Consider the following 24,121-nt stretch of genomic DNA (forward strand, 5'->3'; position numbering starts at 1 on the left):
TCTGATTGGCATAGGTGAAGCCGTCGGCGAGTCTTCTTAAGCAGTGGCAGAGGCGGTCAGTGCAGGCGGCTTGGTGTGTGGCCGCCTTAAGGCGGAACGAGGCCGGGTTGGCGGAGATGGGCCACAGTGGTGAGATAAACCGGCGGCACAAGGCGAAAGCCTAGACAAAGCGGCGACGTCCCAGAGCAAAGATGAGCAGGGGCAGCTCAACGCAATGGGTCACAGCGGAGTCAACCCGGAGGTGGGGCGGTTTGAAGTAGAGGCGACCGCTCACGGCAGCTCAGAGCAGCGGAAACTATGGCGAAGGTGAGGCCGCGGAGGCCGTGACTTGGAGCAAAGGTAGCTCAGAAGCGACCGGCCATCGGAGGCGGCTCATGGCCAGAGCAAGGCATAGCGACCGCTTCGACGCAGGGGAGCAAGTTAACGGCGGTCCTCAGACGATATCAAGCGGCCCAAGGCAGGTCCGGGCAGGAGGTGCAATACAACGACGGTGGCCGGCGGCTCGCGGACAGCCCAGTAATGGCGGGTCAACAATGGCGAACTGGCGATTTAGAGGTGGGTTTCAGGACCAGGCATGGCGGTTTAGCATGCCACGAGCCCGTACAGTGAGACAGACTATGGTGATGACTTGAAAGTGAATCAACGGCCAGAAGAACCACGGCGGACGCCGGCGACTCATGGCGACGGGGCGCTTCATACAGGGCGGCCTCGCGGCAGGGGCAGAGGTGCTCACGGCGGCTCTGCGATGCGGGAGCAGTAGGAGGTGACAGGCGGTGGCGGAGGAGTGAAGCGCCAGGTTGCAAACGGAGGCGGGTTGGGGCCGCGGCGGCTCTGCGTGCCCGCAGCGAGGTGGCTCGGGGAGGAGTGAAGCTAAGGCAAGGCAGCGCGAGGCGGGCTGAATCGGGTGCCGCGCAGTTCAGAGGGCAGCAGAACCGGCTCAACTCCACAGCAGAGATTAGTAGGTGCGGCGACTCAGACGGAATCGTCCCGCGGAGACGGCCGCGGCAAAGTGGCACCGAGCGGAGCCATACTGGGTTGAGGTGGCGTCATGTCGCCGTCTTCAGCAGCAGGTAAGCGCGTGGGCAACGGCGGCTCGTGGCCAAAGCGGAGCGAGGCCGGCTCAAGACGAATTGTACTGACTTGGATTGATTCAGATACAAATTGACTTGACGCATCCCCTTCCACAAAACGCATGAGCTTGGACATTGATCTCCTCTCGGTTTTGATGGTGGGCGAGACAAACCGGCGGCACAAGGTAGAGAACAACAGTAAGCCGGACATCACTCAAAGCGGGTCAGAGGCGATTTATGAGTCCGTATAGACATCCACTTCCGGGTCGTAGCTGGTTTGACCCTCCATGATGCCATATTCTCTGCCAATAGCAGTCAGCCGGGTCTTCTCTCAATAATCGGGTCATCTAATTGATGTTTCGTTTGTTGACTGTAGCATAGAACAAATGTCTCCGGATTTGACGGATCGCCGGGTTATGTTTATCCACGTGTAACCCTAATTTCTTTTAGACCTCAAATCTCGAAGATGGCAAATCCCAACTGATGAATTTGAATCTGACAGAGGTCCTTCCAAACCGGCTCCTCTTCATCCAGAAAATTGCAAACTTCTCAATCCCTGCGAGAGATCCCTCCAAGAACTCAACACCACCGTGCGCGGGCCCCACGGTGGGCGTCAACTGTCGTGGAATTGTCACGGCAGATGTCCTAGTGTGAGGACTTAATCGTGAGGCCAACGCATCTATGTGGTAGCTTGAGAGGGGTTAGTCAGAATCGAGAGACGTGAGGCGGATCAACACACAAGACAAGGGTTTAGACAGCTTCGGGCCCCGGAAAACATCATCCGGTAATAGCCCTACATGTTGTTTGTCGCTAGATCTCATTATGCTCATCAGAGAGTCGCCGCATAAGCCGGCTCTCCTAGTTATGTCTAGCCTTCCCATTATTCCTCTCCCCCCTTGGGTTGCCCTGCCCCTCCTTATATAAGTTGAAGGGGCAGGTTACATGTAGAGTCCATCTCGGACTAAGACTTAAACTATTCTGACTTCTTTTCATGGGTTTCTTAACATCTTGGGCTTCTTAACGTCTCGGGCTTATTAACCCCACGCGACTCTGTCTGCTGGGTTATGACTGTTTGCTGGTTTACCATCTGACTTAACATCTGCCGGGTTATAATCTGACTTAACATCTGCCGGGTTATGATCTGACTTAACATCTGCCTGGTTATGATCTGGCTTAACATCTGCCGGGTTATCATCTGCCGGGTTACCAATGAAACACCAAGTCCCGGCCGGGTCATATCTCCGGCCGGGTCATACCGCGGGGTATATCCCCGACACGCGTCAACACGCAATTTCTGGCGCCGTTACCTGAAAGGGATTGACAACCCCTTTAACACGTCGGGTTGCGAGGTGTTGTTATTTGTGTGCAGGGGTTGTGTACGTTGTGTTGCTTGGTTCTCCTACTGGTTCGATAACCTTGGTTTCATATCTGAGGGAAATACCTACCGCCGCTGTGCTGCATCAACCCTTCCTCTTTGGGGAAATATCGACGTAGCTTGAAGCGACATCAAAAGGAATTTCTGGCTCCATTGCCGGGGAGGATCTTCAACATATACCAGGTTACTAATCAAAAATCTCATCTCCTTGCAATTTACATTATTTGCCATTTGCCTCTTGTGTTCCTCTCCCCCACTTCACAAAAATTTGCCGTTTTATTCGCCCCTCTTTTTCGTTCGCCGTTTTCTTGCCGGATCTCTTGTTTGCTTGTGTTACCATGTGCCTTTTATTTGCTTGCATCTTCGCTTGCTAAAAATCTATTGATATGGATCCTCATCCACTTGCTAATATTTTCAAGAGATCCATTTTTGATGAACCCATTGCTAGTGAATTGAGTTCACTAGATAATCTTTATGAAGTTTTGCTTGAGATTCGTGAATCTAAAAATTGTGATGAAGAAATTTATGAAGTGATTCATGATAGCTCCTTGAATGAAAAGCATGATTGCAATGATTTTACTATATATTCCATTAATGTCAATTGTGCAATTAATATGCAAAACCCCAAGCTTGGGGATGCTAATTTTGCTATGTCCACTACTTGTTGCAATGATCATGATTGGAGTGATGATTCTTATGATCTTGAAAATTTATTTAAATCTCATGATGAATATGTTTGCGATAATATTAAAAGTGGATTTGGAAGAGTGTCAACTTTAGCTAAAAATAATCCCACATATTTGGGTAGTGTTCAATCTTATGAAATTTTTGATAAAAGTGGGCTTGGAGAGGTCATGACTATATTTGATGATAATCTCACTATATTGGAAGAGTGTCAACTTTGCATGTATGTGGATCATGAAGAGAATATTTTATGTGATAGTTATATGGTTGAATTTGATTATGATCCTACATGTAATTATTATGATAGAGGAAAATATGGTTGTAGAAATCATGTTACTAAATTATCTCTCGTTATGTTGAGATCGTCAATGATTTATCCTTCTCCTTTGCATATGCTAGTTTTTCCTTGCCTTGATAATTTATTTGCTTATAAAATTCCTATGCATAGGAAGTATGTTAGACTTAAATGTGTTTGTCACATGTTTCATGATGCTCTCTTTGCGTTTCAATTATTATCTATTGTGTGAGCATCGTTGAAACTTTATGCCCAGCTAAGGGCGTAAAACTATAGCGCTTGTTGGGAGGCAACCCAATGAATAAAATTTATTTTTGCTTTTTGCTTTATGTTTTTGTGTGTTTGCAAAATTATTCTACTGGTATGATTGTGTTTTTTGTGTTTTAATTAGTGTTTGTGCCAAGTAAAGCCTTTAGGATCTTCTTGGGTGATAGTTGTTTGATCTTGCTGAAAAAGACAGAAACTTTGTGCTCACGAAAATAATTTTCATAAATCACAGAAAAGAGCTTTTGCCATGATTCTTTTCGCAGAAGATTAATATACAAATTACCCTGGTCGGCCTAATTTGGTAGAAGTTTTGGATTTCCAGAAGTATTCGCAAAAGTCAGATTGCTACAAACTGTTCTGTTTTGACAGATTCTGTTTTCTTTGTGTTGTGTGCTTATTTTGATGGCTCTATGGTTTTCTTTGATGAGTTTTTGCCATAGAAAAGTTGGAATACAGTAGATATAATACAAAAACAAAATATGAATTGGTTTGATACAACACTTACAGTCGTGGTTTGCTTTCTTATACTAACGGATCTCACAAAGGTTTTGTTGAGTTTTGTGTGATTGAAGTTTTCAAGTTTTGGGTTATCTTACGATGGATGAAGGAAGGATGTAAGAGCCTAAGGTTGGGATGCCCCGGCATCCCAAGCTATTATCCAAGAATGGGCAACCAATTAAGCTTGGGGATGCCCCCGAGTGGCATCTCCGCTTTCTTCCAACAACTATCGGTATTTTACTCGTGGCTATATTTTTATTCGTCACATGATATGTGTTTTGCTTGGAGCGTCTTGTATGATATGAGTCTTTGCTTGTTTTATTTTGTGTTTTAAGTCATCAATCCTTGCTGGACATACCTATTTGAGAGAGCCAAAATTATTTCATGACTTGTTAGAATTGCTCTCTGTGCTTCACTTAAATCTTTTATGAGCTAGGACTTGCTCTAGTGCTTCACTTATATCTATTTGAGCACGGTGTGCTTTTTTATTTTTGAAGAAATGCTCTCTTGCTTCACTTAGATTTATTTGAGAGTTAGTAAAATTTTGAAGAAATTCTCTCTTTCTTCACTTAAATTATTTTGGGAGAAAGAAAATTTGTTATGCTCATGATCTTCACTTATATTTGTTTGAGCTTGTGAAAAGCAACACATAAAAATTAGTCCCAAAGTGATAGATATCCAAGAAGGATAAAGTAAAAAAATTGTCATGAAGATCATTGTACAAAATAAACTTGATTCTTAGTAATAGTTTTGAGATATGATGATGTGATATGCGAGTTATGTTGATGAGTAATTGTGCTCTAGTAAGAATATTGGTGTTAAGGTTTGTGATTCCTTATGCATGCATGAAAGTCAATAATCATGCAATGAAAATTATATCCTACTTGTGGTGCATTATTCGGTGTTAATTATGCTTAATGCTTGCTTATGAGATTGTTTGTTTCTTGGTTGGTCGCTTGTCAATCTTTTTGCTAGCCTTCATTTTGCACCAAGTATGATCTCTAGTTGTGCATCCAAAATCCTTTAAACCAGTTTTGCCACATGAGTCCACTATACCTACCTATATGCGGTATTCTTTTGCCGTTCTAAGAAAATTTGCATGTGCCATCTCTAATTTTCAAAATAAACTTCTCTTTTGTGTGTTTGTTTCGCTCGCGGAACGGTAACGGGTGGCTAATATTTTCCATGCTGGATGTGTTATTCTCACAATGAGTGTTTATTCACTTGTCATTGCACGAGAGTAAGGCAAAGGTTTTAGGGATGCCCAGTCCCAAAATGCAAAAATGAATTTACTTTATGTTGTCAAATAATAAATTCCTTGGAAAGTGTTGGTATGGAGGGCACCCATGGATACGGTTAGCCATGGAAAGTGAAAGTATGGTGGAAAAAGGAATAAACTTTATTTTCTGTTTGGGAACCGCCTATGGCATATATAGCATGGAAAGTGTTCGTCACTGTGAGTCGTTTTCGTTGGTGGGATGGATACACCTCCCAAAATGTTTGTATCTCTAATTTTTTTGCTTTGAGCTCTGGCACCTCTACAAATCCCTACTTCCCTCTGCGAAGGGCCTTTCTTTTAATTTATGAAATTTTTATTTTGAGTCTCCATCTTCTCTCATAAAAAGCACCAACTAGGAGGCAATATGATCATGCTTAAGTATTGGGTGTAGTTAATATTCGAGTGTGTTTCATGAATGGATCAATGTTTGAGCATGATGGGCTAGGGATAACTTATTTTAGCATTGATATTTTGAAAGACATGGTTGCTTGTTGATATACTTGAGTATCTAAATTATTGTGTCAAAACTAGACTACTGCTTTGAATCACATAAAACTCCAAATGTCCATGCTATAAAGAACAGAATATGATATGACTTGATGAACAACACTCCACATCAAAAATTCTGTTTTTATCACTTACCTACTCGAGGACGAGTAGGAGTTAAGCTTGGGGATGCTGATACGTCTCCAACGTATCTATAATTTTTTATTGTTCCATGCTGTTTTATTATCAATCTTGGATGTATTATAATCATTTTATAGTCATTTTATATCATTTTTTGGTACTAACCTATTCACATAGTGCCAAGTGTCAGTTGATGTTTTTTCCATGTTTTTTACATCGCAGGAAATCAAGATCAGACGGAGTCGAAATGCAACAAAACTTCACGATGATTTTTTATGGACCAAAAGGAAGAAGTTGGGCCCTGGTTGCACCTGGGGGGAGTCCCGAGGAGGGGACAACCCACCAGGGCGCGCTAGGAGGCCCAGGCGCGCCCTGGTGGGTTGTGCCCACCTCGGGTGCCCCCCCCCCCCCGGACCGCCTCTTTGCTCTATAAATACCCCAATATTCCAGAAACCCTAGAAGCATCGACGAAATATTCATCCAGCCGCCGCAGAGTTCAGAACCACCAGATCCAATCTAGACACCATCACGGAGGGGTTCACCACTTCCATTGGTGCCGCTCCGATGATGCGTGAGTAGTTCTTTGTAGACCTTCGGGTCCGTAGTTAGTAGCTACATGGCTTTCTCTCTCTCGCTGAATTCTCAATACAATGGTCTCTTGGAGATCCATATGATGTAACTCTTTTGCGGTGTGTTTGTTGGGATCTCATGAACTTTGAGTTTATGATCAGTTATATCTTGTTATATCCATGAAAGTTATTTGAGTTTCTTTGATCTCTTATATGCATGATCTCTTATAGCCTCGTATTTCTTCTCCGATATTTGGGTTTTGTTTGGCCAACTTGATCTATCTATCTTGCAATGGGAAGAGGTGCCCGGTAGTGGGTTCGATCTTACGGTGCTTGATCCCAGTGACAGAAAGGGAACCGACACATATGTATCGTTGCTACTAAGGATAAAAAGATGGGATCTATATCTACTGCCATAGATAAACGGATCCTGTCTACATCATGTCATTGTTCTTATTACATTACTCCGTTTTTCCATGAACTTAATACACTAGATGCATGCTGGATAGCGGTCGATGTGTGGAGTAATAGTAGTAGATGCAGGCAGGAGTCGGTCTACTAATCTTGAACGTGATGCCTATGTAAGGATCATTGCCTGCATATCGTCATAATTATTTGAAGTTCTATCAATTTCCCAACAGTAATTTGTTTACCCACTGTTTGCTATCTTTCTCGAGAGAAGCCACTAGTGAAATCTACGGCCCCCGTGTCTTCTTTCTCATATATTTGCTTTGCGATCTATTTTATTTGCACTTTTTATTCGGATCTATTAAACCAAAAATACAAAAATACTTTGCTGCACTTTATTTTATTTGCGATCTATTTATTCAATCTATTACAACTTTCTCCCGTCAACACGCAATTTCTAGCGCCGTTACCCGAAAGGGATTGACAACCCCTTTAACACGTCGGGTTGTGAGGTGTTGTTATTTGTGTGCAGGGGCTGTTTACGTTGTGTTGCTTGGTTCTCCTACTGGTTCAATAACCTTGGTTTCATATCTGAGGGAAATACCTACCGCCGTTGTGCTGCATCACCCCTTCCTCTTTGGGGAAATACCGACGTAGCTTCAAGCGACATCAGCAGGGTGCCGGAACGGGTCTAGATTGGTTTTCGGTGGCTACAGAGCCTTGCAGCAGCGGAACTTCTGATCTAGGTTAACCCCAAAGGGTTTTGGAATATTTGTGAATTTATAGGGTAAAGAGGGGGTGCGGGAGGCCACCGAGGTGGGCACAACCCACCTGGGCGCGCCTGGGCCCCCAGGCGCGCCCTGGTGGGTTGTGCCCCCCTCGGGGCACCCCCAGGTGCTGCTCTGGCCCAGCTTGGGTGTTCTAATCCATAAAAAATCTCCAACAAGTTTCGCGGTGTTTGGACTCCGTTTGATATTGATTTCCTGCGATGTAAAAAACAAGTAAAAAACAGGAGGTGGCACTGGGCACTGGGTCAATAGGTTAGTCCCAAAAAATGATATAAAGTTGCTATAAAATGATTGTAAAACATCCAAGAATGATAAAATAACAGCATGAATACTTCATAAATTATAGATACGTTGGAGACGTATCAGCCACCCTCTTTCCTTCTCCCTCTCTCTCCCTTCCCCTTTCCCTCTCCGTTGGAAGGAAGGAGGGGGGCGAATCCTACTTGGACTAGGAGTCCAAGTAGGACTCCCCCCTTGGCGCGCCCTCCTTGGCCGCCGGCCTCCTCCTCCCCCTCCTTTATTACATGGCCAGGGGGCACCCCAAAGCACAACAGTTGTTTCTTAGCCGTGTGCGGTGCCCCCCTCCACAATTTAGCACCTCGGTCATATTGTCGTAGTTCTTAGGCGAAGCCCTGCGCGGATAACATCACCAACACCGTTGCTACGCCGTCGTGCAGATGGAACTCTCCCTCGACCCTCTACTGGATCAAGAGCTCGAGGGACGTCATCGTGCTGAACGTGTGCTGAACACGGTGGTGCCGTACGTTCGGTACTTGGATCGGTTGGATCGTGAAGACCTTCGACTACATCAACCGCGTTACTAAACGCTTCCGCTTTTGGTCTACGAGGGTAAGTGGACACACTCTCCCCTCTCATTGCTATGCATCTCCTAGATAGATCTTGCGTGATCGTAGGAATTTTTTTAACTACTACGTTCCCCAACAAGAACCAACCCTATAGTGGCTGGCTTGACAACATGGCTAAAGGTCTCATCATAGTCAACACCGGGTTGTTGGGAAAAACCACTGACCACCCAACGGGATTTGTGATGAGCGAGTGAGCCGTCAGAATGATATTTATGTTGAAAATTCCATTTACCACTGACGATATTTGCACCGGCAGGAGAAGGAATAAGTGACTAGGTGTTGTTTATAGTGAGAGCATTGAATTCTTCTTGCACTGCGCCATGATGAGTCATGAAGAGCCATGAGATAATTATGTGGTATGGGTTAGGAGACGATGGCGGAAAGATTAAGGCGATCAAACGGTGGCAGTAAACGACCAGTCTTTGAGTGAGTCTGATGAATAGGTGCCGGTTGAGGTGCTGGAAATGTAGGTGGCGAGCTAGCGGGGCCCGGAGAGGGAGACACTGCAGCCTAGTTAGGCTGACTGACGGGAGTGAGGGAGCCCGCCAGACTAGGCGGGCTATCAGGCATAGGTGGAGCCGACGAAGGGGTGGCGGGCGCATGCATGGCCGGTGCGGTAGTAGCGAGAGCATGCATAGCGGGCGCATGCATAGCAGGGGATGGACGTGGAACTAGGAGTGGAGGGTTAAGGCCTCAAGGGAAGTGGTGGATTCTATTGACGCTATGGAAACTGGAGGTTTGGCCGGTGGGCATAGGGAAATGTTGTTTCGTCGAAAACAATGCGGTGAGAGATAATAATGCGTCGTGTGTCTAAGTCAAGACAACAGTAGCCTATATGCCATGGAGGGTATCCAAGAAAGAGACATTTGACTGATCTAGGAGAGAGTTTGTTAGGTGTAGTATAGGAGGTGTTTGGATAGCAAAGATCATTATAGGGTGGTCTGGTGCCGAAAAATGTTATGTATGGTAAGGAAAATTTTGTGGTTGCTGTAGGAAGGATGTTTATGAGATACGTGGCGATATAGAGAGCTTCGGCCCAAAAAGAGAGTGGAAGTGAGGTTGAAGCAATAATGTATGAATAACATCATTGGTAGTGCGAATGACATGTTCGGCCTTGTCGGTTTGTTTAGAGGTATGGGGATAGGAAAAACAAAGAAGAATGCCATGGAGCATAGAAGGTGTCGAGATGATGTTGGGGAACGTAGTATTTCAAAATACTTCCTACGATCACGCAAGATCTATCTAGGAGAAGCATAGCAACGAGCGGGGAGAGTGTGTCCATGTACCCTCGTAGACCGAAAGCGGAAGTGTTTAGTAACACGGTTTATGTAGTTGAACGTCTTCGCGATCCAACCGATCCAAGTACCGAACGTACGGCACCTCCGCGATCTGCACACGTTCAGCTCGGTGACGTCCCTCGAACTCTTGATCCAGTTGAGGCCGAGGGAGAGTTCTGATGACCCACAAGTATAGGGGATCTATCATAGTCCTTTCGATAAGTAAGAGTGTCGAACCCAACGAGGAGCAGAAGGAAATGATAAGCGGTTTTCAGCAAGGTATTCTCTGCAAGCACTGAAATTAGAAGTAACAGATAGTTTTGTGATAAGATAATTTGTAACGAGCAACAAGTAACAAAAGTAAATAAAGTGCAGCAAGGTGGCCCAATCCTTTTTGTAGCAAAGGACAAGCCTGGACAAACTCTTATATAGAGAAAAGCGCTCCCGAGGACACATGGGAATTATCGTCAAGCTAGTTTTCATCACGTTCATATGATTCGCGTTCGGTACTTTGATAATTTGATATGTGGGAGGACCGGTGCTTGGGTGCTGTCCTTACTTGGACAAGCATCCCACTTATGATTAACCCCTATTGCAAGCATCCGCAACTACAAAAAAAGTATTAAGGTAAACCTAACCATAGCATGAAACATGTGGATCCAAATCAGCCCCTTACGAAGCAACGCATAAACTAGGGTTTAAGCTTCTGTCACTCTAGCAACCCATCATCTACTTATTACTTCCCAATGTATTCCTCTAGGCCCAAACAATGGTGAAGTGTCATGTAGTCGACGTTCACATAACACCACTAGAGGAGAGACAACATACATCTCATCAAAATATCGAACGAATACCAAATTCACATGACTACTAATAGCAAGACTTCTCCCATGTCCTCAGGAACAAACGTAACTACTCACAAAGCATATTTATGTTCATAATCAGAGGAGTATTAATATGCATAAAGGATCTGAACATATGATCTTCCACCAAATAAACCAACTAGCATCAACTACAAGGAGTAATCAACACTACTAGCAACCTACAGGTACCAATCCCAGACTTAGAGACAAGAATTGGATACAAGAGATGAACTAGGGTTTGAGAGGAGATGGTGCTGGTGAAGATGTTGATGGAGATTGCCCTCTCCCGAAGATAGGAGTGTTGGTGATGACGATGGCGATGATTTCCCCCTCCCGGAGGGAAGTGTCCCCAACAGAACAGCCCTGCTGGAGCCCTAGATTGGTTCCGCCAAGGTTCCGCCTCATGGCGGCGGAGTCTCGTCCCGAAAGCTTGCTCATGATTTTTTTTCGAATGAAAGACTTCATATAGCAAAAGATGGGCACCGGAGGGCAACAGGGGGCCCACGAGGCAGGGGGGCACACCCAGGGGGTAGGGCGCGCCCCCACCCTCATGGCCAGGGTGTGGGCCCCCTCTGGTATTTCTTCCGCTCAGTATTTTTTATTATTTCCAAAAATAACTTTCGTGGAGTTTCAGGAGTTTTGGAGTTGTGCAGAATAGGTCTATAATATTTGCTCCTTTTCCAGCCCAGAATTCCAGCTGCCGGCATTCTCCCTCCTTATGTAAACCTTGTAAAATAAGAGAGAATATGCATAAGTATTGTGACATAATGTGTAATAACAGCCCATAATGCAATAAATATCGATATAAAAACATGATGCAAAATGGACGTATCAACTCCCCCAAGCTTAGACCTCGCTTGTCCTCAAGCGGAAGCCGATAACGATAAATATGTCCACATGTTTAGAGGTAGAGGTGTCGATAAAATAAAATACGTACATGAGGCCATCATGATTATTCTCATAACAGCAACATATATGGATAATGTCATATGATTTCTTATGCTTAAGTAATAATCTATTCACAACGTAAAGTACGAATCAAAAACTTCATTGAGAACCAACAAACTATAATCTCAGTCATTGAAGCAATTGCAATTTATCATAACATCAGAAAGAGTCTATGTCAGAGCTTTTTAGCAAGTCCACATACTCAACTATCAATTAGTCTTTCACAATTGCTAACACTCACGCAATACTTCTGGTTACGGAGTTTTAATCGGACACAGAGGAATATAGGGGCTTATAGTTTCGCCTCCCAATGTTTTACCTCAAGGGTAATGTCAACAATAATAATTCATGCTAACTTACATCCAATTAGATATATATATATATCAGGATCATTCCAACATCCTGTGCTTGCCAAAGGATAAAATGTAAAAAGGAAAGGTGAAGATCACCATGACTCTTGCATAAGGTAGAAGATAATAATAAAAGATAGGCCCTTCGCAGAGGGAAGCAGAGGTTGCCATGCGCTTTCAGGGTTGGATGCACAAAATCTTAATGCGAAAGAACATCACTTTATTTTGCCACTTGTGATATAGACCTTTATTATGCAGTCCGTCGCTTTTATTTCTTCCACATCACAAGATCGTATAAAGCTTATTTCCTCCACACCAATCAATCATGCATATTTAGAGAGCAATTTTTATTGCTTGCACCGATGACAACTTACTTGAAGGATCTTACTCAATCCATAGGTAGATATGGTGGACTCTCATGGCAAAACTGGGTTTAAGGGTTTTTGGAAGCACAAGTAGTATCTCTACTTGGTGCAAAGAATTTGGCTAGCACGAGGGGGAAAGGCAAGCTCAACATGTTGGATGATCCATGACAATATACTTTATCTCAGATATAAGAAAACATAACCCATTACGTTGTCTTCCTTGTCCAACATCAACTCTTTAGCATGTCATATTTTAATGAGTGCTCCCAATCATAAAAGATGTCCAAGATAGTATATTTATATGTGAAACCTCTCTTTCTTTATTACTTCCTATTAATTGCAACGATGACTAAAGCTATGTTTGTCAACTCTCAACAATTTTTAATCATCATACTCTTTCTATGTGAAGTCATTACTCTCCATAAAATCAATATGATCTCTTTGTTTCTTTTTATTCTTTTCTCTTGTCTTTTATTCACTCAAGATCATGGAAAAATAATCAAGCCCTTGACTCAACACTACTCTTTATTATATAGCTCACGGACTCGATTACATAGAGAGATCATAAAGCAAAACTCAAGGCTAGATCACACTAAAAACTTTATTCTACTAAATCAAGATACTACTAATAGGATCGAACTAAGAAAAACGGTAAAGATAGGAGTGTGATGGTGATACGATACCGGGGCACCTCCCCCAAGCTTAGTAGTTGCCAAGGGGAGTGCCCATACCCATGTGATTATGTCTCCTTTGCTGGTGAAGAAGATGAAGGTTTAGTTGATGGCGTAGGCTTCTTCCTTAATTTGCGCTGAAGGACAGAATTTTGATCCCTCAGGTCATCAATCTCCTGCTCCATGCTTAATATCTTTTTGCATAGTTCCTGCTTGTTTTCCTGCAAGAGGCGAAAAGGGATAAACTCGATCCTAAGTTTCTTTGCTCTATCAGCGAGGCTTGACTTTTTGAACTCCACATGCATGTCCCCAGGTTGAGGTAACGGGACTTCATCTTCATCTGAGCTCGTCTCCTCCTTTCTCTTGGGTTCATAGTCCTCTTCTTCTTCCGTAGTCCAACCACAATGCTCCACATCCCCATAGACCTTAGGATCTGCAAGGTAATCAGCCGCATAGCTTTCTCCTTCTGAATCCTGGGACGACATGTTGCTCTAATCTGCAGCACGACAACTTGAAACGAAAACAAAGGATATTTGCATGATACGGAGGTCAAAACCTTCGGGAGATTATATATTGAATTTTTACCGACCAAAATACGTATCGTGCAAGAAAACGGAGTCCGGAGAGCACACGATATGCCCACGAGGCAGGGGGGCGCGCCCTCCACCCTCGTGGAGCCCTCGTGTCCTTCCCGGACTGCTTCTTATTTTTCTATTTTTCTAAATATTCCAAAAGGGAGAAAAATTGCCATTAGAACTGTTTTGGAGTCGGTTAACTTACCGTACCACATACCTATTCCTTTTCGGAGTCTGAAACGTTCCGGAAAGTGTCCCTTATGTATTCCTCCGGGGTTACGGTTTCAATAACATTGGTTTCAACATTTATAGGATTACCTGAGATATAATGTTTAATTCTTTGACCGTTCACCACCTTCGGATTTGTGCCTTCGAAGTTGTTGATTTTTATGGCACCGGAACGATAGACCTCCTCGACAACGTAAGGACCTTCCCATTTAGAGAGAAGTTTTCCTGCAAAAAAACTTAAACGAGACTTGTATAGCAATACATAATCACCTACATTAAACTCCCGCTTTTGTATCCTTTTGTCATGCCATCTTTTAACTTTTTCTTTAAACAACTTGGCATTTTCATAGGCTTGGGTTCTCCATTCATCAAGTGAGCTAATGTCAAATAACCTCTTCTCACCGGCAAGTTTGAAATCATAATTGAGCTCTTTAATAGCCCAGTATGCCTTATGTTCTAGTTCTAGAGGTAAGTGACATGCTTTTCCATAAACCATTTTATACGGAGACATACCCATAGGATTTTTATATGCAGTTCTATAGGCCCATAATGCATCATCAAGTTTCTTGGACCAATTCTTTCTAGATCTATTAACAGTCTTTTGCAAAATTAATTTGAGTTCTCTGTTACTCAATTCTACTTGGCCACTAGACTGTGGGTGATAAGGGGATGCAATTCTATGATTAACATCATACTTAGCAAGCATTTTACGAAAAGCACCATGAATAAAATGTGAACCACCATCAGTCATTAAATATCTAGGGACTCCAAACCTCGGAAAAATAACTTCTTTAAGCATCTTAATAGAGGTGTTATGATCAGCACTACTAGTTGGAATAGCTTCTACCCACTTAGTAACGTAATCAACAGCAACTAAAATATGTGTATATCCATTAGAGGCGGGAAAAGGTCCCATATAATCAAAGCCCCAAACATCAAATGGTTCAATAACAAGTGAATAATTCATAGGCATTTCTTGACGTCTACTAATATTACCAATTCTTTGACATTCATCATAAGAAAGGACAAACTTACGGGCATCCTTGAAGAGAGTAGGCCAATAAAAACCGGATTGCAATACCTTATGTGCAGTTCTATCTCCAGCGTCGTGTCCTCCATAAGCCTCGAAGTGACACTTGCGTAGGATCTGTTCCTATTCATGCTCAGGTACACAACGTCTAATAGCACCATCTACTCCTTCTTTATAAAGATGTGGGTCATCCCAAAAGTAATGTCTCAAATCATAGAAAAACTTTTTCTTTTGCTGGTATGTGAAACTAGGTGGTATAAATTTAGCAACAATGTAATTAGCATAATCAGCATACCATGGAGCAGTACGAGAAGCATTTATGACATTTAATTGTTCATCAGGAAAGCTATCATCAATAGGTAGTGGGTCATCAAGAACATTCTCTAACCTAGACAAGTTGTCTGCAACGGGGTTCTCAGCTCCCTTTCTATCAATAATATGCAAATCAAATTCTTGTAGCAAGAGAACCCATCTAATAAGTCTAGGTTTAGCATCTTTCTTTTCCATAAGATATTTAATAGCAGCATGATCCGTGTGAATAGTTACTTTAGAATCAACAATATAAGGTCTGAACTTATCACAAGCAAATACAACTGCTAAGAATTCTTTTTCAGTAGTAGCATAATTTCTCTGAGCATTGTCTAGAGTTTTACTAGCATATTGAATAACATTTAATTTCTTATCAACTCTTTGCCCTAGAACAGCACCTACAGCATAATCACTAGCATCACACATAATTTCAAAGGGTAAATTCCAATCAGGTGGCTGAACAATAGGTGCAGAGATCAATGCTTTCTTAAGTATTTCAAATGCTTCTACACAATCATCATCAAAGACAAATGGTATATCTTTTTGTAATAAATTAGTCAGAGGCCGAGAAATTTTTGAGAAGTCCTTAATGAACCTCCTATAAAACCGGCGTGACCAAGGAAACTTCTTATACCTTTGATGTCCTTGGGACATGGCATCTTTTCAATAGCATCAACCTTGGCTTTATCAACTTCAATACCTCTTTCAGAAACTTTATGCCCCAAGACAATACCTTCATTAACCATAAAGTGGCACTTTTCCCAATTCAAGACAAGGTTAGTTTCTTCACATCTCTGCAAAACTCGATCAAGGTTGCTCAAGCAATCATCAAAAGAGGATCCATAGACGGAGAAATCGTCCATGAAAACCTCACAAATCTTTTCACAAAAGTCAGAGAATATAGCCATCATGCATCTTTGAAAGGTAGCAGGTGCATTACATAAACCAAAAGGCATACGTCTATAAGCAAAAGTACCGAAAGGGCAAGTAAAAGTGGTCTTTGATTGATCATCGGCTGACACAGGTATTTGAGAGAAACCAGAATAACCATCTAGAAAGCAAAAATGTGTATGTTTGGATAATCTTTCTAGCATTTGATCGATAAAAGGTAAGGGGTAATGATCCTTTTTAGTAGCTTTATTTAATTTGCGGAAATCAATTACCATCCTATAACCTGTAATAATTCTTTGCGGAATCAATTCATCTTTATCATTAGGAACGACAGTAATACCTCCCTTCTTAGGGACACAATGGACAGGACTTACCCACTGACTATCAGCAACGGGATAAATTATACCTGCCTCAAGGAGCTTTAGTATTTCCTTTCTTACCACTTCTTTCATCTTAGGATTCAGCCGTCGTTGGTGATCACGAACTGGTTTGGCATCTTTCTCCAAATTTATTTTGTGTTGGCATAGAGTGGGACTAATGCCCTTAAGATCATCAAGAGTATATCCAATAGCAGCGCGGTGCTTCTTCAGAGTTTTCAATAATCTCTCTTCTTCATGCTCTGAAAGGTTAGCACTAATAATAACAGGATATATCTTTTTTCATCAAGATAAGCATATTTAAGAGTATCAGGTAACGGTTTAAGCTCAAACACGGGATCACCCTTGGGTGGAGGAGGATCCCCTAGGATTTCAACAGGCAAATTGTGTTTCAGGATGGGTTCCTGTTTAAAGAATACTTCATCTATTTCCCTTCTTTCATTCATAAACATATCATTTTCATGGTCTAGCAAATATTGTTCTAAAGGATCACTAGGAGGTACGGCAATAGAAGCAAGACCAATAATTTCATCTTTACTAGGCAATTCCTCTTCACGGTGTTGTCTACGAAATTTAGAGAAATTAAACTCATGAGACATATCACCTAAACCAATAGTAACAACATCCTTTTCGCAGTCTATCTTAGCATTAACTGTGTTCAAGAAGGGTCTACCAAAAATAATGGGACAAAAGCTATCTTGTGGGGAACCAAGAACAAGAAAATCAGCAGGATATTTAGTTTTCCCACACAAGACTTCAACATCTCTAACAATTCCAATGGGTGAAATAGTATCTCTATTGGCAAGCTTAATGGTAACATCAATATCTTCTATCTCAGCAGGTGCAATATCATGCATAATTTCTTTGTATAAGTCATGAGGTATAGCACTAGCACTAGCACCCATATCACATAAGCCATGATAACAATGATCTCCTATTTTAACAGAAATAACAGGCATGCCTACCACAGGTCTATGTTTATCTTTAGCACAAGGTTTGGCAATTCTAGCAGTTTCATCACAGAAATGAATAACATGCCCATCAATATTATCAGACAAGAGATCTTTAACAATAGCAATATTAGGTTCAACTTTAACTTGCTCAGGAGGTGTATAGGTTCTAATATTGCTTTTACAAACCACAGTTGAAGCTTTAGCATGATCTTTATCCTAACAGGAAAAGGTGGTTTCTCAACATAAGCAGTAGGAACAATAGGATCATTATAAGTGATAGTCTTTTCTTCAACTTTAATAGGTGCAGCTACTTTTACTTCTATGGGAGGATGATATTTAAACCACTTCTCCTTAGGGAGATCAACATGAGTAGCAAAAGATTCACAAAAGGAAGCTACTATCTCAGAGTCAAGTCCATATTTAGTGCTAAATTTACGGAAAACATCGGTATCCATAAAAGATTTAACACAATCAAACTTAGGTGTCATACCTGACTCCTTACCTTCGTCGAGATCCCAATCTTCAGAGTTGCGTTTAATTCTTTCCAATAAATCCCATTTGAATTCAATAGTCTTCATCATAAAAGAGCCAGCACAAGAAGTATCGAGCATGGTGCGATTGTTATCAGAAAGCCGAGCATAAAATTTTTGAATAATATTTCTCTTGGGAGCTCATGATTGGGGCATGAATATAACATTGATTTAAGCCTCCCCCAAGCTTGAGCGATGCTTTCTCCTTCGCGAGGCCAAAAATTATATATATAATTGCGATCACGATGAACAAGATGCATAGGATAAAACTTCTGATGAAATTCCAATTTCAATCGTTTGTAGTTCCATGATCCCATATCATCACATAGCCTATACCATGTCAATGCATCTCCCTTCAAAGATAAAGGGAAGACCTTCTTCTTAATAACATCATCGGGCACACCTGCAAGCTTAAATAATCCACAAACTTCATCCACATATATTAGGTGCTCATCAGGATGCATTGTTCCGTCTCCTGCAAAAGGATTAGCTAGCAGTTTTTCTATCATACCCGAAGGAATCTCAAAGTAGACATTTTCATTTTCAGTAGGTTCAGTAGGTTGAGGAGCAACTCTTTGCTCTACTGGTCGGGGTGAAGATACCCCGAACAAGCCCCTCAGAGGATTACTTTCCATAGTAACAAGTGACAGTAAATTTCAGCACACTATATAAATTTTTCCTTACCAAATTCCACCTACCAAAGGCGCTTCACTCCCCGGCAACGGCGCCAGAAAAGAGTCTTGATGACCCACAAGTATAGGGGATCTATCGTAGTCCTTTCGATAAGTAAGAGTGTCGAACCCAACGAGGAGCAGAAGGAAATGATAAGCGGTTTTCAGCAAGGTATTCTCTGCAAGCACTGAAATTATAGGTAACAGATAGTTTTGTGATAAGATAATTTGTAACGAGCAACAAGTAACAAAAGTAAATAAAGTGCAGCAAGGTGGCCCAATCCTTTTTGTAGCAAAGGACAAGCCTGGACAAACTCTTATATAGAGAAAAGCGCTCCCGAGGACACATGGGAATTATCGTCAAGCTAGTTTTCATCACGTTCATATGATTCGCGTTCGGTACTTTGATAATTTGATATGTGGGTGGACCGGTGCTTGGGTGCTGTCCTTACTTGGACAAGCATCCCACTTATGATTAACCCCTATTGCAAGCATCCGCAACTACAAAAGAAGTATTAAGGTAAACCTAACCATAGCATGAAACATGTGGATCCAAATCAGCCCCTTACGAAGCAACGCATAAACTAGGGTTTAAGCTTCTGTCACTCTAGCAACCCATCATCTACTTATTACTTCCCAATGCCTTCCTCTAGGCCCAAATAATGGTGAAGTGTCATGTAGTCGACGTTCACATAACACCACTAGAGGAGAGACAACATACATCTCATCAAAATATCGAACGAATACCAAATTCACATGACTACTAATAGCAAGACTTCTCCCATGTCCTCAGGAACAAACGTAACTACTCACAAAGCATATTCATGTTCATAATCAGAGGAGTATTAATATGCATAAAGGATCTGAACATATGATCTTCCACCAAATAAACCAACTAGCATCAACTACAAGGAGTAATCAACACTACTAGCAACCTACAGGTACCAATCCCAGACTTAGAGACAAGAATTGGATACAAGAGATGAACTAGGGTTTGAGAGGAGATGGTGCTGGTGAAGATGTTGATGGAGATTGCCCTCTCCCGATGAGAGGAGCGTTGGTGATGACGATGGCGATGATTTCCCCCTCCCGGAGGGAAGTGTCCCCGGCAGAACAGCTCTGCCGGAGCCCTAGATTGGTTCCGCCAAGGTTCCGCCTCGTGGCGGCGGAGTCTCGTCCCGAAAGCTTGCTTATGATTTTTCTTCGGACGAAAGACTTCATATAGCAGAAGATGGGCACCGGAGGGCCAACAGGGGGCCCACGAGGCAGGGGGCGCGCCCAGGGGGTAGGGCGCGCCCCCACCCTCGTGGCCAGGGTGTGGGCCCCCTCTGGTATTTCTTCCGCTCAGTATTTTTATTATTTCCAAAAATAACTTTCGTGGAGTTTCAGGACTTTTGGAGTTGTGCAGAATAGGTCTCTAATATTTGCTCCTTTTCCAGCCCAGAATTCCAGCTGCCGGCATTCTCCCTCCTTATGTAAACCTTGTAAAATAAGAGAGAATAGGCATAAGTATTGTGACATAATGTGTAATAACAGCCCATAATGCAATAAATATCGATATAAAAGCATGATGCAAAATGGACGTATCAACTCCCCCAAGCTTAGACCTCGCTTGTCCTCAAGCGGAAGCCGATAACGATAAATATGCCACATGTTTAGAGGTAGAGGTGTCGATAAAATAAAATACGGACATGAGGGCATCATGATTATTCTCATAACAGCAACATATATGGATAATGTCTTATGATTTCTTATGCTTAAGTAATAATCTATTCACAACGTAAATTATGAATCAAAAACTTCATTGAGAACCAACAAACTATAATCTCAGTCATTGAAGCAATTGCAATTTATCATAACATCAGAAAGAGTCTATGTCAGAGCTTTTCAGCAAGTCCACATACTCAACTATCATTTAGTCTTTCACAATTGCTAGCACTCACGCAATGCTTGTGGTTACGGAGTTTTAATCGGACACAGAGAAATATAGGGGCATATAGTTTTCCCTCCCAACGTTTTACCTCAAGGGTAATGTCAACAATAATAATTCATGCTAACTTACATCCAATTAGATATATATATATATATATATATATATATATATATATATATCACGATCTTTCCAACATCCTGTGCTTGCCAAAGGATAAAATGTAAAAAAGGAAAGGTGAAGATCACCATGACTCTTGCATAAGGTAGAAGATAATAATAAAAGATAGGCCCTTCGCAGAGGGAAGCAGAGGTTGCCATGCGCTTTCAGGGTTGGATGCACAAAATCTTAATGCGAAAGAACATCACTTTATATTGCCACTTGTGATATAGACCTTTATTATGCAGTCCGTCGCTTTTATTTCTTCCACATCACAAGATCGTATAAAGCTTATTTCCTCCACACCAATCAATCATACATATTTAGAGAGCAATTTTTATTGCTTGCACCGATGACAACTTACTTGAAGGATCTTACTCAATCCATAGGTAGATATGGTGGACTCTCATGGCAAAACTGGGTTTAAGGGTTTTGGAAGCACAAGTAGTATCTCTACTTGGTGCAAAGAATTTGGCTAGCATGAGGGGGAAAGGCAAGCTCAACATGTTGGATGATCCATGACAATATAATTTATCTCAGATATAAGAAAACATAACCCATTACGTTGTCTTCCTTGTCCAACATCAACTCTTTAGCATGTCATATTTTAATGAGTGCTCCCAATCATAAAAGATGTCCAAGATAGTATATTTATATGTGAAACCTCTCTTTCTTTATTACTTCCTATTAATTGCAACGATGACCAAAGCTATGTTTGTCAACTCTCAACAATTTTTAATCATCATACTCTTTCTATGTGAAGTCATTACTCTCCATAAGATCAATATGATCTCTTTGTTTCTTTTTATTCTTTTCTCTTTCTTTTATTCACTCAAGATCATGGCAAAATAATCAAGCCCTTGACTCAACACTAATCTTTATTATATAGCTCACGGACTCGATTACATAGAGAGATCATAAAGCAAAACTCAAAGCTAGATCATACTAAAACTTTATTCTACTAGATCAAGATACTACTAATAGGATCGAACTAAGAAAAATGGTAAAGATAGGAGTGTGATGGTGATACGATACCGGGGCACCTCCCCCAAGCTTAGTAGTTGCCAAGGGGAGTGCCCATACCCATGTGATTATGTCTCCTTTGCTGGTGAAGAAGATGATGGTTTAGTTGATGGCGTAGGCTTCTTCCTTAATTTGCACTTGAGGACATAATTTTGGTCCCTCAGGTCATCAATCTCCTGCTCCAGGCTTAATATCTTTTTGCATAGTTCCTGCTTGTTTTCCTGCAAGAGGCGAAAAGGGATAAACTCGATCTTAAGTTTCTTTGCTCTATCAGGGGGGCTTGACTTTTTGAACTCCACATGCATGTCCCCAGGTTGAGGTAACAGGACTTCATCTTCATCTGATCTCGTCTCCTCCTTTCTCTTGGGTTCATAGTCCTCTTCTTCTTCCGTAGTCCAACCACAATGCTCCACATCCCCACAGACCTAAGGATCTGCAAGGTAATCAGCCACATAGCTTTCTCCTTCCGAATCCTGGGACGACATGTTGCTCTAATCTGCAGCGAGACAGCTTGAAACAAAAACAAAGGATATTTGCGTGATACGGAGGTCAAAACCTCCGGGAGATTATATAATGAATTTTTACCAACCAAAATACGTATCATGCAAGAAAACGGTGTCCGGAGAGCACACGAGGTGCCCACGAGGCAGGGGGCGCGCCCAGGGGGTAGGGCGTGCCCTCCACTCTCGTGGAGCCCTCGTGTCCTTCCTGGACTGCTTCTTATTTTTCTATTTTTCTAAATATTCCAAAACGGAGAAAAATTGCCATTAGAACTGTTTTGGAGTCGGTTAACTTACCGTACCACATACCTATTCCTTTTCGGAGTCTGAAACGTTCTGGAAGGTGTCCCTTATGTATTCCTCCGGGGTTACGGTTTCAATAACATTGGTTTCAACATTTATAGGATTACCTGAGATATAATGTTTAATTCTTTGACCGTTCACCACCTTCGGATTTGTGCCTTCGAAGTTGTTGATTTTTATGGCACCAGAACGATAGACCTCCTCGATAACGTAAGGACCTTCCCATTTAGAGAGAAGTTTCCCTATAAAAAAATCTTAAACGAGAGTTGTATAGCAATACATAATCTCCTACATTAAACTCACGCTTTTGTATCCTTTTGTCATGCCATCTTTTAACTTTTTCTTTAAACAACTTGGCATTTTCATAGGCTTGGGTTCTCCATTCATCAAGTGAGCTAATGTCAAATAACCTCTTCTCACCGGCAAGTTTGAAATCATAATTGAGCTCTTTAATAGCCCAATATGCCTTATGTTCTAGTTCGAGAGGTAAGTGACATGCTTTTCCATAAACCATTTTATACGGAGACATACCCATAGGATTTTTATATGCAGTTCTATAGGCCCATAATGCATCATCAAGTTTCTTGGACCAATTCTTTCTAGATCTATTAACAGTCTTTTGCAAAATTAATTTGAGTTCTCTATTACTCAATTCTACTTGACCACTAGACTGTGGGTGATAAGGAGATGCAATTCTATGATTAACATCATACTTAGCAAGCATTTTACGAAAGCACCATGAATAAAATGTGAACCACCATCAGTCATTAAATATCTAGGGACTCCAAACCTCGGAAAAATAACTTCTTTAAGCATCTTAATAGAGGTGTTATGATCAGCACTACTAGTTGGAATAGCTTCTACCCACTTAGTAACGTAATCAACAGCAACTAAAATATGTGTATATCCATTAGAGGCAGGAAAAGGTCCCATATAATCAAAGCCCCAAACATCAAATGGTTCAATAACAAGTGAATAATTCATAGGCATTTCTTGACGTCTACTAATATTACCAATTCTTTGACATTCATCACAAGATAAGACAAACTTACGGGCATCCTTGAAGAGAGTAGGCCAATAAAAACCGGATTGCAATACCTTATGTGCAGTTCTATCTCCAGCGTGGTGTCCTCCATAAGCCTCGGAGTGACACTTGCGTAGGATCTGTTCCTGTTCATGCTCAGGTACACAACGTCTAATAACACCATCTACTCCTTCTTTATAAAGATGTGGGTCATCCCAAAAGCAATGTCTCAAATCATAGAAAAACCTTTTCTTTTGCTGGTATGTGAAAGTAGGTGGTATAAATTTAGCAACAATATAATTAGCATAATCAGCATACCATGGAGCAGTACGAGAAGCATTTATGACATTTAATTGTTCATCAGGAAAGCTATCATCAATAGGTAGTGGGTCATCAAGAACATTCTCTAACCTAGACA

Source organism: Triticum aestivum, chromosome 1D, assembly GCF_018294505.1.
Source record: "Triticum aestivum cultivar Chinese Spring chromosome 1D, IWGSC CS RefSeq v2.1, whole genome shotgun sequence".
In the NCBI taxonomy this organism is placed as follows: Eukaryota; Viridiplantae; Streptophyta; class Magnoliopsida; order Poales; family Poaceae; genus Triticum; species Triticum aestivum.